Source organism: Anas platyrhynchos, chromosome 8, assembly GCF_047663525.1.
Source record: "Anas platyrhynchos isolate ZD024472 breed Pekin duck chromosome 8, IASCAAS_PekinDuck_T2T, whole genome shotgun sequence".
NCBI classification, from domain to species: Eukaryota; Metazoa; Chordata; class Aves; order Anseriformes; family Anatidae; genus Anas; species Anas platyrhynchos.
Window position 1 is genome coordinate 23,473,240 of NC_092594.1, and position 11,652 is coordinate 23,484,891.

At 36.5% G+C, this 11,652-nt stretch overlaps 1 long non-coding RNA gene across 1 annotated transcript; it reads left to right on the top strand.

The window, feature by feature from the left end:
* Window positions 1-1,953: 1,953 nt before the first annotated feature.
* On the top strand, window positions 1,954-7,082 carry LOC140003142 (uncharacterized). Its single transcript, XR_011811176.1, has 3 exons — window positions 1,954-2,462; window positions 4,306-4,374; window positions 6,715-7,082. It is a non-coding gene; the product is annotated as an uncharacterized lncRNA (long non-coding RNA).
* The last annotated feature ends 4,570 nt before the right edge of the window (window positions 7,083-11,652 follow it).

Genomic DNA, 11,652 nt, shown 5'->3' on the forward strand with positions numbered 1-11,652 from the left:
GCAGCATGAGCAACATTAAGGCCTTGTTTTCCATGAATGCAGGTAAGAGGTCAGTTCAGGCAAGGTAACTACACCTTCACTTCTGTCAGCTACAAGGATAGCTGATCTAAAATACCCTAGTTCATTACAAAAGTAAGGTAAGGTGCATCCAAGAGTGTTTCAATGTATGTTATGCTGTTATGAAGAAGACTGACTTTCAGAAGAAACGTGGGTGATTGTTACCTAAAGTTGTTGTGAGGAGACATCAGAAAACTGGGGCTCTGGTGGTGATCAATGCATTTTCATGTGTGGCTTTAGGGTGTGCTGCTTTCCATAATTCTGTGATTCTAAAATCAGGTTTTTACAAAAGGCTTTGCAAATATTAAAATGAACAAAAACCACCATCAAATTAAAACAAACAGACTAAAAATCAAGAGAGTTTGAGAGTTGTGAGGTAGCTGAAGTCCCAGGCTGTGTTTGGAGGGAAGGGAAATGTGTTGTAAGGAGAGGGAGTCAGGTATGAGGATCTCCAGAGAAATCTCCACTGAGCAGAGGATCTGTACTTGAAAATCTGCTGTGGGGATGTCTCTGTTGCATGCTTCTGAGCTGGGATTTGTCCCAAGTTTGATGAGTCTGTTACTGCCAGCAGTGCTAACCTCCGCAGATCTGCTAGCAGCTCCCAGCAGAGTATGCAGGAGGTAGAAGGTTGTGTGCATTCTCCACTGCATGATGGTACTGACAGATGGTCTCATTGTGTATTGTGGAACTTTATGTGTGTGGCTCGTGAATTGTTGAGGCTGTCTTCAGCCAAGTTTGATTTGGTGCTCTGAAAAGTAGAGCAAAAACTGAGAGAAGCAGGCACTAAGCCCTTCGCTTGGAAAGAAGTACTGCTGCAGTGCCACATCTGGTGATGTAGTGGCCATACATCAAAGCTTTCTTTAGCTCTAATATGTTTGTGGGTATTATAAACAACCATGCCAAATGATCCTGAAACAGACTTCATCAGACACTCAGTCTTAGATGGTAATGATTTTTGGTCATGATTAACTTGATGGCTGTTTTTTCTCTCCATGTCTTTATCTCTTCTCAGAGACAGTAGCCTGCATATGTAACTCTGTCAGGGATTGAAGTCCTAAGTAGTTATTAACTTGTTCTTAGTGTGCAACGTCCCTGAATTAAAAGGGTAGATCTATCTTCATCTAATGAACACTTAAAACAAGAGAGTTACCAGGCAGGTTTATAGCTGGCTTTAATTGTGTTCTCTGTGCTCATCAAATAAAAGGTGCCTTACATTACAAGGTCCACAGTCCTTGGTCTGCTGGGATTGACATCCCCAAGAGAGAAGAGAGCTGAAGAATTTTCAGAGGAAAGGACAATTGCATCAAACAGTGTAAAAGGAAAGATGCATTTGAAAAAAATGGTCATGCTGATACCAGATATGTTTCTGCTTCCCTCCCACCCCATTCCCTCTTCTCCATCCTCCCCCTGCATCCCTCCAGTCTTTTATTCTCATGCTATGGCAAACAAACATACTCTCTTGTAATTTAGTGCAGCTTCAGATTGTTTTGATTCATGTTCTTCTGCTTCTGAACCCTATGGTTCAGAGAGTGGCTGTTACGGTGTTCCACATGTAACCTTAGTACACTGTTGTTTAAGCATCAGTAAGGAAGTAAGAGTGTTACTATTTTTTACATTTTATTTTCCTTTTTGAGTGGAATGGTGATAATAGAGGTGAGGCATGGAAATTAATCACACATTCTGCTTGCAATACCTTTTTAACTGGCGGTAACTGAAACTTTGACACATCTGTGGTGTTTTCAAAGATATTATCTATTGTGTGGAGAAATTTGCAGGCATGTGATGCCTGAAAATACACGCAGTGTAGAAGGGCTCAGATGAGATTTATATACTGCAGACTAGCTACAAAGTTAATTGTGGAGTAGCTCTGATTGGAAAGTGGTTAGGTATCTGAAAGAGAAACAACAATTAAGTTCTTGTGCTTCTCATAATTTACTTAGGTACATAGATGTTAGTGATTATTTTTTTTTTTATTTAATTAATTTACCTATAAACATTTGATGTTATGATTTAGTCTGTTTTTATATTATAGAGCAAATACCGGATATCTAAAGGACTAAGCTGAATTAATTTGAGTTAAGTAGCTTTGAGATATCTCGAAATGCATTCACTGAAATCCCACGAAGTATGGCCTCAGATTTGAACCATTTATTGTAATCACGTAACAAAATACATCAATAGAAATATAAAACACTTTAAAGTTGCTTTGCTGCCTAGCAGGTAGTGTGCAGTCAGTAAACTTGCTACTAGTCTCATTTCTTGTTCAAAGAAGAAACTACTGAAGAATGTGTGGAGAAATGTTTTGGAGCCTTGATCTGTTTTCTGTATCTCTGCTGTCAAGGAGCAGTCAGCCAGAGGCAAACATTGAGGTGGTGTTAATGGAGGAGAAGGCTGAAATATACTAGGTTGGTATTTGAAATGTGATAACCTGGATTTTCTTTACATTTGTTGACCTCTTTGCTTGCTGCAATGCTGACGTTAGTTTTAATGAAGGTAGCTCTTACACAAGTGTTAGAAATGTCTGTAACTAGTGGAATGCCTTATTCAGCGTGCTCTCATTCTTTCCTAGACTTGTTCCTTGCTTTTTTTTTTTTTTTTTTTTTTATTCTTCTGTCTCTTCCCTTTCCCCCCCTCCTTACTGGAAGTAGTGCAGTGATGGAACAAAGCATGAAAATGAAGTGTAATAATCTAAAAATAAAATAATAGGGCTTACCCTCCTTCTGTTCTATATTCTTTCTCTCCATCCTGAGATCCATCTAGTAGGCCAATCTTCAGCTACAGTGTCCTTAAAGACTATTTGATTGAGGTAGAAGAATTTAGCTTAATTGGAGCTAAGAGTAATGTGGTCATAATAATGATGGAGATGACAGGACCATATCAATTATATGTCCTCAGTATCTTTGGAACCATGACCGAATACTGTGTGACAGAAGTGTATAATTAGGAGTTGCATAATCAGCCTGATGTTTGCTCTTTTATTAATCATGAAAGATAATAGTAACAATTATTAGAAGAAAGCAACATGTCTAGACATTAAAAGCTTGTATTTTCACCATAGACCTGAACCCAACAGCTAATACAGTGCCTATTTACACCTGCCATGAAGGTAGAAGTTAATTTAACATTAGAAGAGTGCAATAACAGGCACGGTAATAAAGCTGTATATTGTATTCTGAGGAGGCATGCAGACTTTAGTTACAGCAAACAATATGTTATAACTTGTTTTATAGCATTCAGATTATCAAAACTTACTTTGAAAATATGAATATTTAGTAAGTATAATCAACAGAATTCATTTAAAAGAAAAAGGTGAAACTGAGGTCAGTAGTGGGTTTGCCATTCACGGGCTGCCCTTAACTGTTTATTGCTTCCCCTTTTCCCAGCAAATCCTGTATTTAAGAAGGATTGTAAGGCCTATGTAATCATTGAGGATTTACTTCCTTTGGTGCCTCAGAACTGCATTTGTCAACAACATTGCTGTTTAATTTTTTTTTTTTTTTAAACATACATGTCACCTTTACAAGGTATGGATTGATGCTACCAGGAAGTATTTTTGGGTGCCAACAATTGTAAATTGTTGCTTGGTATTTGAAATTTAGATAGACATCAGTTCAACTCTGGTCTTACGCTGACAGAAGGCACAGGCAGTTCTGCAGGGATCTTAGATAGGACTGATATAAATTGCAATTCTGGCTAATGAGGTCAAGAGTTTTTTTATGTGCTGGTACAAAATCTTCTTAATTCTCAGTTCTGTTTTAAGATATAGAAGAACTAAATATTTAATAGTGTGAAGGCTAAGATACCACTTCCTCTGGTGTCAGTGGTGAATAGAGAGCATAATACTCTAAGAAAACTGCCTTATATTTCTTAATGCTTAATGTTCCTGAAGATTACGTGGTGTAGATTGCTAGACAACTAGAATTAATAGTTTATTTAAAGTGCTTGAGAATTTGAGTTTACTTCATGTTGTTACCAGTGTTTGATATAATACAGGTAAAATACCGAAACATTTGTGTGTGTTCATATGCAGCTTTCTTACTTGCATCACCTGTAAGGATGCAGTATTTCTAAGTGTCCTTAGCACAAAAAGGAAAAAAAAAATGGCAAAGGTGTGAAAGGATAGGAACGTAGAGGATTGTCTGTATAAATGGAAATTTTAATATTAAATTGCTCCATCTAGTGGCAAACTGCTGAAGCTAATTTTTCTTCAGTGATTATTATTCCTTAGCGATTATTATTCTTTTTAAGAATTTCAGATCAAGTTCTTCTGCTTTTCCGTGGGAAGTCCTCTGCCAAGGGAACTTCACATGTGACAAGGTACAAACCTTGATTTTTTTTTCTTCCAGTTAGTTCTACGGAATTTTCCTGTTTACTTCAATGGAAGCAAGTCTTATGTGCCGAAGTATCTGAAGTGCTTTTGAGAACTTTGTCTTAGTACTTTTGGTTTGAACTCTTCTTGGGGCTGAGAGGGCAAAGTGGGAAGCTGGATTGCATGAATAATGAATACAATATAGTTGAAGTCTCTAATTTTTTGACAAAGAATTAAAGTACACAATGAATCATGTACTGAGTACAGTGTGCTGAGATACGTCTTGCATTCTAACATGAAATAAGTTTCTGCTGCAGATTGTTTCCTTCAAAACTTAACTGGTATTGGTATTGCATTTTTCATAATAGTAATGAGCTAATTGAAAGGTTTGTTAATGTCAATATACTTTGAAAGCAATTGGAATTCTTTTGCCAATCAAGGAGAAAACCCCTGTGTTTCTTAGTCATAGGAAAATGGGAGAAAATTCAAAAGGAAAATGTCCAAGGAAAGGTTCTCTGGTGCCTTCTTCCTTTGCAAGCCTTGAAAAAACACATTCTGACAAAACTGAAGGGAGCTCTTGAGGAGGCTTGTGTATTTCCCTCAGCCCACTGCTGTGATCCCTTGTGCAGCTGGCTTTAGAGAGAACTCATGCACTTAAGAATGCAAGATCATTGAACAATGAATCAGTTTCAGGGTGGTTGCATAGTATTGTTTTTGTGTTTCTGAACAGAGTACAAAATGGTGCAGCAAGCAGCTGAAGTCCTGCTGAGAAGCAAAAATATTTAAAATCAAAAAGGAAGAAAATGGAAAAGTACTAATATAGTTTAAAAACAAATATTGCAAGTTTTAGATTATATATATATTATGTCTGTGCTTGAGAATATAACGGATGCACTGAACTTGCTGGCACCCTATGCTTTACTTTTCTCATTCATTTTTCAGTTTTGGTTAATCTTCTACATAATGTATACACCTTTAATTTCCTGGTAGATTAATTCTTACTTCTCATCCAAGTCTGAATATTCCTTTTAGATTAAGAAACAGTTCTCAACACTAGAAGAGTTGCAGTTTATTCCAAGACTGTTCCATTATTCAAGTGAATAATGGAACATAAACTCTGTAGTGCACTTTCCCAGACTTCCTCTCCCCAATTAGTTTGGTCACTTAAAATTGCAGATCACTGTTCCTATCTTCCTTTCCCAGGCAAATGAACCCATTAAATATCACAATTGCATAACTTCCCTACATGCTAACCAAAGTTTCCTTGCAACATTCATTTTAACCTCAGCTGTATACTTTTGGCTGAACTTGAGTCTTTGAAATACAAGGCAACACATCTTGATAATAGTACATGAGCAAGTAATTAACATTGCTGTGAATTGGAATGGCACTTTTCATATTCTGTGTTTCGTACATAGCTGAGGTTTTGGGCAATAAAGCCAATTAGCTGTACCCCATCTCTCCCTTTTTCTAATGACTGACGGATTTGTGGGTACTCTTTCTGAAATGTAATTCCTGCAGGTACTCTGTGTCAGGGTTGCTGAGAATGAGTTACTTCCCTGGTACTGGAATCTACAGTAATACTGCTTTGGCCTTTGTTCCTCCTTCTGTTGGACTGGAGAAACAGACATAGCATCAGTTCAATGATTTAGTTTTATTTTTTTAACCTGGCAGTTTTCAAGGTTCAGGGTAGACGGTTGGGTGTTAAAGGGCTTGCATATATAAGAAAAGAAAGTGTGCTGTTTGAATACTTAAATTGTTTGAAATACTTTGAAATACACAAATCAAAGACAGTTTAGTCTGGAGTATTGACTTTTATCAGGTTTGTCACATGAAATTGTTTGATCCCTTTATGTTAACCTTACAGGAATTTGATAAGTATTGCTAACTCAGGTATGTATCCTGTTCACTGAAAATCATTTGATGTACATAATTGCATGTTTTTAGTGTCTTTGAACAACATTTGCATTGGGAAATGACAGTAATATAGAAGGACTTGGAAGGACTTCTCTTCCAAGTAGTTGGAAACAAATTGATGCCTTCTTGTACTTTTTGAGATGTGAGGAGTTTCTTGCCCTGATTGCTTTGGCAATTTTGAAAGAAGGGTTTTGCGTTAATACTCTCTAGCCATAGGTTATGCCATTGTGTCAGTATAACATTTGAGAATGGTTGTGTATTACCCATCTTGAATCTGTTATCAAGATTCACTTGACAAGGTTTTGTCTTTGTATGCTAGAAAGCCAGTTCTTATATTCTCAGAAGGGAATTGTTAGGCAATATTGGACATTAGTGGTAGTAAATGCCGTATGGTTCAGCTAACCAACGCTGAAGTTTTCTGTGTTTTGCAGATGGCTCACTTCCATGAAAGAATGTATCAAAGGTTTGGAAGCAGAACATCTGAATCAAAATAAAGCATTCTTACTCTTCAACAGGTGGAATCACATGGTATTGCATTGACATACCTATGTATTCCCATGTAGAAATTCCTAAATTTCTCAGCTCTGTCATGATGATAACCAATAAAAAGGACTGTTCCAGTACAGAGCAGAGAAGTGGCTCCTCACTTGGCTTCTTTAATTTCTTGTGTTTCCATTGCTAATGTGAGCTTCCCACTGTTTTACTGAACTGTTCATGGCATCGTATTTTCTTTAGCAGAGTTGCATCACAACAGTTACCGTCAGACATGTGGGTAGGAGGTGGGTTACAATATGCAAGCTGATTTGAAATAGAAAAGATTAAGGGATTGCAATGGAGGTAAATATCTACTAATGTATTTCACACTGCTTTGCAGGCTTAGTATTATGTTTGTGTGCTAGAGTGTGGAGTTGGCCTGGACATTGTGGATGGCTCCTTGTGGACTGTAGAGAAGTTTTTGAGTACCAATATATGTAGGGAAATTAGCTTTTCTAAGAAATGTTGTAATTCTTAAATATGTGTATATATTTCATTTGAAACTTCAGCTGATTAATAGCTGTAGTGTGAATTTTATTTATTTATTTTGTGGAAACTCATTGAAAGAGGAAATTTGGTGGGCTAAGCATGATGATCATGGAAATATCTGGTTTGGAGAAATGCTTTGAAGAAGCATCAACATCTGAATTGAGTCAATGAAGTGGATAAGCTCTACAAAATATCCAAATCTCTGGGAAAATGTACTGGCCAACTTGCCTGAAAATAAATTACTGTTTATGTTGTTACAAGTGTGTATGTATACACACTAAAGAGGGGGAGAAAATGGGGCTTACAAACAAGAAAATGTTGTCATCAGCGTAGACAGTGGAAGCTGCAACAGGAAGAAGGGACATGTTTCTGAAACATACAGGCTGTCTTAGTACCACTTTTCTGGAAAAATTCTACACAGTGCCCCCAACATGCAGGAGATGGTATTTAACCTTTAATGAAGGCCCCCAAAAAGCCTTTTGTGAGAACCAGGGCAGAGAAATATGTACAGATACAGCTGCATGTGCATCATCAGTATGTCTTCTGCAAACCAAAGTTAAAGTTTTGGAATGAAGGTATTTGAACAATCTGGGAGTCTGGAAGGCTGAAACAGCTGCATCATATGATCTTCCCTATCTGTTAAAAGGTCATTGACTTAAAATACCTCACAAAAATGTGAAAAGGTAGTATAGCAATCCAATAAGGCTAAAGAAAACGCACCTAATTTACTGAGAAGTAGAAATACCTGTGACTTCCCAGTAATGGGATTGTTTCCTAGGGCTGATATGATGCTTTTGCCAGGAAGGATAGAGAGATGATGTTTAACTCATCTTTAGAAGAGACCTATTTCAAACTGTGATACTGTGTTCATTTGCCATAAGACAATAACTGCTTCTTTACATATCCTTCTACACATAGGTCTGCATCATGAGTATCATGTGCACATTCACATTTATTCAGTCTGCTGTTTTTAGATCTGTTAGGCTTGTTTTCCATTTACAAACCTAATTCTGTGGCTCACCCACATCATAATCACCATGTAACTTCCCATCCTCAGAAGATAAGATATGCAATCTTATGACTATTTTCTTCTCTTCCATAAAAGAAGTAACTTTGAAAAGGTCTCAAGGCATTGCTGTTTGTGGTAGCTATAAAAGAACACTCAGATGGTGATTACATAGTAAGGTCTACCACTCACATGAAGATAATGGAAAATGGTGATCTCTGAGGTCTCTAAAAACAGATGCTTTTCTAACTTAGTAAAAACTTGAAGACTTGGGGAAAATGAATGTGATTTAGTTTGCCGAAAACAAATTTGGAAAGGCTGAGAGGGGGAGCTAGGGAAATTACTAGTAGATTTGTTTAACCTATTCTAAGAACCAGAAGAATGTCTGCCTTCATTACTTATTTCAGGTCTCTTGGTCACTTGGAGAACAACATTGTGATAAAATACAATCCAAGTACCTCAGTTGAATCAGTCGTATCATCTTGCATGGTTTCACTCTTTCATCAGATAGCTAATTAAGTATTAAGAGGGATGTAGTGAGCTTGCATATTTCTATAATTCGTGTTTCTTTCTTGTTTTTAGAAAGTGTGGTAGGGAATCAGCTTTTCAGAAGGCTTTGATGACATCATGCAGGCGAAGGAGACAGCTGGTAGACTGTGGACTTGCCAGTGCAGAATCCTCTATTTGAATCGAATTAATCTTTTTTTTTTTTTTTTTTTTTTTTGGTCTGAGTATACAGAGATCAACTGAACATCATATGTATATTAATTCTAATGTTGTTTTTTTGAGGCTTGTGCCTATGTATGTGTGATTTAAAGGTGGTGCCATATGGCACCATATGGCATTCTTCTGTGACTGGCCAATCACACAGAGTTCATTGTTTTATCCGTTAAATATTCTTTTAAAGTAGGGTTGCGGATAACTTTTTGTTTGTTTTTGAGATTCCTAGATATCTAAAAGCTGTAGAATATTGTATGCCAGAACATGGAATCCTATAAAAAAGAACTAGTCACAATACATCTTCTGATGCTTAGCATTAGAGAATTACTATCCTATAGCAAGTCAATTTTGCCCTAGTAAAATAGCCTGAATGCTCATCAGCTAAAGAAAGTTCATTAACACTGCAAGTGAAGGTCAGTAGAATCAGGTTTGTATTTCTAGAAAGTGTCCTTTTGCAGAATGACTGAAGGAATGAGGTTAGTGGTTTTCTGTTTCACCTTGTGGACAGGGATTAAGGAGATAAGACTTTTCTCTTTATAGTGACTTCTTGCAAGAAAACTAATAGTCTTTACATTTATAAAAAGCTGAACTTCTGGAGGATCAATTAGAAGTATTTTTTTGTTTGTTTTGTTTTGTTTTTCTGCAGAGAACTTCAGCAAGCAAAGGAAACAAGTAAAAACACTTACATGGAGCTCTGCCTTCTGAGTCCTTGCAGGCGAGTTTTTGCTTCAAGCTAATACAGTGAATTTTGTATAATAGAAAAGGCTGCCAGGTCTATTCTTTTTCCTGGGAAGTTCTTCTCCTCACCTGGAGGTCTTACTGTTTGATTGCGGCAGGCTCATAGTCTTTGCATGGGCTGTAGGCTCTTTGCACTCTGCAGAGTGTCCTTTGCTTGTTACCTGTTACAGTACATGGAAACTTTTTTTTTTTTTTTAAATATTAATTTTTTTAAAATTTGCCCTGACCAGGTTAATAACTCTCTAAATGAAGAAACAGTCTTCCCATTCCTACAAGAGTAGTCTACCTCATCTAGTTTTTTAAACCATTATTGTGAACACACACACGCATGCAGAATACCGTTGTATTTTTAATACCTTTCTACTCTTAGCAGGAGGTCTGAGCCCTCAATTCTTTTTAACGTTGACTTACAAAAATGACACTAAATCCATGAACTAAGTGAAACAAACTTCCTTAATCAACTCACTAAAGCAGAAAGATAGATGGAACCTGCATTTCAAAATTAGCTCCAGAGACAGTAGAAAGCACTCAGTGGAGGCTTTTGTTAATTTAAAATATTGAGCTAGCAGTCTTGGCTACTCTTTCCCTCCATAGGATGGGGAATACAAGCTTTCTCACTCCTGTTTTAGCCACACATTGTATAACTGATGACTGAATACGTAGATGCAAGGATAAGGAGGTAGCTGAATTACTATGCTCATTTCATCATCTTTTTAAGTATCAAGATTTCAGAAATGGTGCCAATTAGAATAAATTGTAACTGCAGTTTTGGCATTCATATTAATTAAATTTTGCAAATGAATTGGATTCTTTAAAATGACTTTCATACAATGGTTCTAATTCTGCTGGTTTTATTTGGGCAGAAGTCCTACTGAAATCCCCATAAGAAATCTAGGATCAGCGTTTAGTATTTGCCTCAGTTCAGTAATTGTTTTCTTTTATGTGACTTTTTAGAGCACTCTGACAAGGAAGGAATGAACAGCTTATCTTATCAAGATTTATAGTCAATAGCTTCTGTAGTCTTGTGAAGAAGATGTCTGCTGTGCAAATAGCAAGGTTAAAGTGATTGTGCATGAAGTAAATACAAACTTGAGCTAGTATTTCATCCTGAAAACTAGTCTGAACAATACTTAGATAACTTCGCTAATGGAAGCCCTTTCATAATCTTGACCTATATATATACAGTTTTGTCAAATCCAAGGTCAGATAGAATTTTAAAAAATAAATTTTATTTGAACTTCTGTAACCAAGATTTCACGTTTCTGAACATTCTCTTTAATACAAAAACATTTTTGTTTGTTTTAAGTTTTATATAGGTCTCAGTGTTTGATCAGTAGTAATAAAAAAGAAAATACCTATTTGTTTAGGAAATGTCTTCCAGACCATTACAGCTGCAGACAAAAGGAGTTCATTTCAAATTGATTAATGTACTGTAAGTATCTGAAATTGCTTGGTCCTGTAACTTTGTTGCTTTCTCATCAGTCTGAAAAATCAAATGAAGCATCTCTGAAGATTCTTGATTGATGCTGTCAGCTTTGTACTGATATTACAATGTATTTCAGGAGATGTTCGAAGTGGAGCAATAATTTTCAAGCATCCCATAGTAAAGTTTTTCTATCAGATTATACCAAGTCCATTGCCAAAGAGCTATGCATTTTTGTTTGTTTTGCGTTTGTGGGTGGGAGATTTCATATATGGATCTTTATAAGTATGCATGAGAGAATGATGTATTGGTGATATTGTCTACTTTTACTGTGCCATGTCTAAGTGCATTTTTTCCCATAAACCATACTGCCTATTTCTCTTATTATCTATAAACTCAGATTAATTTATTTTCTTGGAAGCCATGTGTTACTTGGTTTCATTTCATAATGTATGTACA